The sequence below is a fragment of the Myotis brandtii genome, unplaced genomic scaffold (assembly GCF_000412655.1).
Source record: "Myotis brandtii unplaced genomic scaffold, ASM41265v1 scaffold633, whole genome shotgun sequence".
In the NCBI taxonomy this organism is placed as follows: Eukaryota; Metazoa; Chordata; class Mammalia; order Chiroptera; family Vespertilionidae; genus Myotis; species Myotis brandtii.
This window is the reverse complement of record NW_005370423.1, coordinates 450,639-455,198: the sequence shown is the minus strand read 5'-3', so window position 1 is coordinate 455,198 and position 4,560 is coordinate 450,639. Positions and strand designations below refer to the sequence as shown.

The following is a 4,560-nucleotide window of genomic DNA, read 5'->3' as shown; positions in this document are numbered from 1 at the left end:
ACTCCGGAGGCCTGTGCCGTGGGCCGGATCCTTTGCGAGAGCCGACCCCGAGCTGGCGTCCGCCGAAATGGAGGTGCTGTCGGGAATTAGATGCCACGTGATGTGAAACATCCTCACCTTCCACCATCGGCATTGCTGGGCGGGACAGGATGCCTAGACTCACACCAGCCGGGGCAGTTTATGGTCGTAAACGATGAACGTGTATCTCTTATTCCTGTGGACTCTAGTACAGTGGTTCTCAACCTTCCTAATGCCGCGACCCTTTAATACAGTTCCTCATGTGGTGGTGACCCCCAATTTCATTGTGACAAATTGAACATAATGAAAGCATAGTGATTCATCACAAAAACAATATGTAATTATGTGTGTGTTTTCCAATGGTCTTAGGCGACACCTGTGAAAGGGTCGTTCGACCCCCAAAGGGGTCGCGGCCCACAGGTTGAGAACCGCTGCTCTAGATGATTATGTAAGAAAACGTGTCATCGGTCGTTGGCCATAATCATAGTTGTTGTAGAAATGTGAAGGGAAATAAAAAGCTTTCCTGTTTTCCCCTGACGTGGTTTGGAATCTCCTGAAGATCTAACTTGGCCAGAGGAGCTATGCGGCAGGCACAGGGCCCATTTGAGACCAAATGGGATTCCCTGGAAATGGGGGGGCCAGTGGGGAGGGCAGCCATTCAGATGCCCAGGGTCTGGCCCCGCCCTCTCTCCCACTTCCCAAGGATTGACCGTGGGGGAGGCAGCCCTCACCCCGAACGGGGATCCGATACCTCCCTCCCGTCTCTCTCAGGTTATGGTGAGGACCGAATGAACCTGTGCCGTGTGCTAAGACCCTTGGAGGCGTTTAAACAGCGCGCAAAATGTCGTCATCCTTCTCATCAAGGGTTGCTCTCTTCCTTCCCTGAAAGAATTCCCTCTTAGGGGTTCATTCCTCTTGCCTCCTCGGCGGCCCGCGCTTGTAATAGTTCTCCATCAAGGTCTAGTTTCTTTGTACTTTTTTTTTTTTAAGTTGCTTCCCCCTCACCCCCGACGAATCTTGTAGCGGGACCCATTGCTCCTGACACCTTCCTTCATGGCCTCCTCGAGAGTGATGTGGGTATTACCTGTCCTTCTTTATTTGCGGCAACATTTAGGGACGAGGAGGAAGACCGTACGTGTTTTCTTAAAATCGATGGCCAGCGCATTACTATAAAACCTATCGATTAAGAACCACGGAGCCCGGCGTTCGTCACCCCGTCTGTGAAGTGATGCAAGGAGGGAAGGAGTTTCTCCCTTGACCTCTGCATTAACCTCCTATCGACGGCTTGCATACCCCTAATTAACACACACTTCAGCTAAAGTGGTTAATCCCAGCAGGGCGGCCACTGTCCACTAATGTAGCCGCGGCCCTGGCCATCCGGATCTAAGTGTGGCCCCGGGGGAGATCCGAGGGCAGCGGCCCCCGGGAGTGACACCTGTGCCGGGGAGGGGACCCTCCGGGCAGTCTGCGCAGGGGGCACCCACAGGACACCTGTCAACCGTTTCCCGTGACGTCACTAGGCCGATCCTTCAGGGAGAACCATTCCTAAGCAGCGAGAGTTTGCAGGGTGAGGGGGTGAGGGGGGGTGACTTATGGAGTTGTTTGACTAGAAAGAGCATGAGTCTGTATTATTTTTCCTTTGCTTCAGGAAAGGAACAGGGCTCCCGGAGTAGATTCACGTTTATTCGCTAACCCGAAGCATTAAAAAGAAGGTTTTCCTTTAAGATGGGAGGTGAGAGGACATGGTCGAAAGGGGGACCTATGACTTGCTTGCTGTTTAGCCGGGTTTGGAATGATCTGCTCTCCTCGGGAACCCTGGGCACAGTGTGTCCCTCTCTCCAGAAAGGTCCTCTCGTCCTGGCCAATCACACTGGCTTATTGTCCCGTGAAGGTCCGTGTGGAAGACACCGGCACGCTCTCGTTTCCCGGGTAATTTGTCCCAAGTAGGAACATTATTTGAACCCAAAACCTAAGCCAGTGTTCCACGCTTTCACACCCAGACGAGCTCGGCCCACGCTGCACTCTGTCAGCATTCTGGTGTGGCAAGGGGGCCATCCGCATCCACTCGGCGGGCGGGGCGGGAAGTCTCCACGAGTGGGGGAGCATGGCCGGCCCATCACAGCCCGTGGGCTGGGGAGGCGTGTGCACCGCGGCCTCCGCAGACCTCTGCAGCAGGCTGTGATATCTCTCGCACTTTCTCCAGGGGAGGGGCAGAACCCATTGACAGGTGAGAAAGCACCCCTACTGACTGTCGGCAAACATCCTGATATTCTAGGTGGGTCAACACTCATTACAGTCGGCTGATCTGCCAACTGGGTTAATGTGTGCGCCGACCATTTTCCCGCTGTGGGGCAGAACCCATTGACAGGTGAGAAAGCACCCCTACCGACTGTCTGCAAATCTGATATTCTAGGTGGGTCAACACTCATTACAGCCGGCTGATCTGCCAACGAGGTTAATGTGTGCGCCGACCATTTTCCCGCTGCGGGATGAGGTGCTCCGTTTGGAGTAACTTCCTATTGAGCATCCCTCTCTGAGTGAGCGTCACTGAGCATCCCTCTCTGAGTGAGCGTCACTGAGCATCCCTCTCTGAGCATCCCTCTCTGAGTGAGCATCACTGAGCATCCCTCTCTGGTTGAGTATCACTGAGCATCCCTCTCTGGTTGAGCATCATTGCAGATCCCTCTCTGATTCCCAGGCAGCGAAGAAAGTGCCGTTTAAACAGCTCTGCCCAGCTCCTCTGTAATTAGTCTCGGCTCCCCTCGAGTATTAATTTCCTCCCATTGCTTTCATGTGACTTAGAGACCGTCTCTGGCCCTGGGGAGAGGCGCCCTGGGGACCGCGGTGGCGAGTGGCACCGTCTCCCACACCCACTCTCGCAAAGGCATCTGCAGAACGCACCCTCTGTTCCCGGTGCCGTGCGGGGCTTATCGGTGCAAACAGTTTAATATTTATGCTAAGAGGATTGTCCGACGCAGCTTCTGTTGCTTTAATTCTTGCTTTAAATAAATAATGAGAACATTTACACACGCGACTCTTCTCGGGGCCCCGGGGTCAGCTAATCTTATTATTTATGAAGTGATGTGCTACATAATAGTACTTAGCGCGTGTTAACAGACGCCATTATCAGCCGGCGCGGAGCGCGGGAGATGTATGGGCGGCTGTGTGTCATGTGCGGCGATCGAGTGCCCGGGATGCCGGCCCCGCAATTAAGCACACGGGAAAGTAGGTGTTCAGTTGAAGTATGTTTTCCTGGGGTGACCCCCTCCCCGTTGATAATGCCCCAGAGAAGGAGACGTCTCGGAGTCAGGAACCTTCCCTCCCATCAGGCTTGGAAATAGGTCCATTCTTCGATCTCTTCGTGGTCAGTCCCGCGCAGAAGACAAATGGTGGCCTGGCCACTTCTTAATTGGTTTAGAGAGCATGGGGTGGGGGGAGAAGAACTCATAGAGCGGGCGGTCCCCAACTTACGATGGCTTGACCTCTGATTTTTTTTTTTTATGATGGTGCGAAAGGGATGCGTATGAAAATCACTACAGGAGCTAGTCAGCACTTGGTGATGCAATAGGCTTTGTGTTGGAGGACCCTGCCCAGCTGGGGGCTCATGGCCGTGTTCTGAGCTAAGGTGGGCCAGGCTGAGCTAGGGCGTTCCGTAGGTTAGGCGGATCCCAGGCGTTTTCCACTTACAATGTTGTCGATCATGATGGGTTTGACGGGACGTCAGCCCCTCCTAAGTCGGGGAGCACCCGTGTTTCTTTTCTGGGCACCCAATGTCACCGCCACGTGGCCCGAAAGTATAAATTATTTATCCTTGTTGTTGTTGTTAATCCTCACTGAGGATATTTTTCCATTGAGTTTTAGACAGAGTGGAAGGAAGGGAGGGAGGGGGGGGAGAGAGAGAGAGAGAGAGAGAGAGAGGGAGAGATGGGAAAGACACATCGATTAGTTACCTCCCACACGAGCCCCGACCAAGGCCGGGGATCGAGCCTGCAACCGACGTACATGCCCTTGACCGGAATGGAACCCAGGACCCTTCAGTCTGCGGGTGGATGCTCTACCCATTGGGACACACCAGCCAGGGTGCAATTGTTCCTTCTTGATTGCAGTTTGCGTTTCCTTCTCTCTGGTCCTCTGTTCTCTCCCAGATAAACAAAGCTAAAGCCACACGGGTCTGGGCCAGACCCACGTCACATCTGCGGGCCTGCTGCCCCCCAGGGTGCGGGGTGGCAGCCGCCCGGACTCCTGCCTCCGAGGCGGTGCCGCCGTCGCCTACGCTAATTAATTTCCCGACCACCGATGAATAATCCACTTCATAAAAACCGTGATTTAAGGGTCCTCCTTGGGGAGTAACTGCTGCTCGCCTCTTAATTTAATTTGGTGGCGGTTCCCCACGTCCTCATCAGCAGAAATGAATATTAACCTCTATTTGCATAGCTCCCCGTAAGCCCGGCTCTCCTCGGCGGGCCTCCTCGGCTCACGGGGCGGGCGGTTCCCCCGGAGTCAGGCCCAGCCTGGCCTATTGTGTAATCTGCCCTCGGACGT

The 4,560-nt window shown here is 54.3% G+C and overlaps 1 protein-coding gene across 2 annotated transcripts in view; it reads left to right on the top strand.

Annotated features, from left to right (window-relative positions):
- Positions 1-4,560, top strand: part of FTO (fat mass and obesity associated) — a 264,978-nt gene that overhangs the window by 258,988 nt on the left and 1,430 nt on the right. The window lies entirely within an intron of this gene.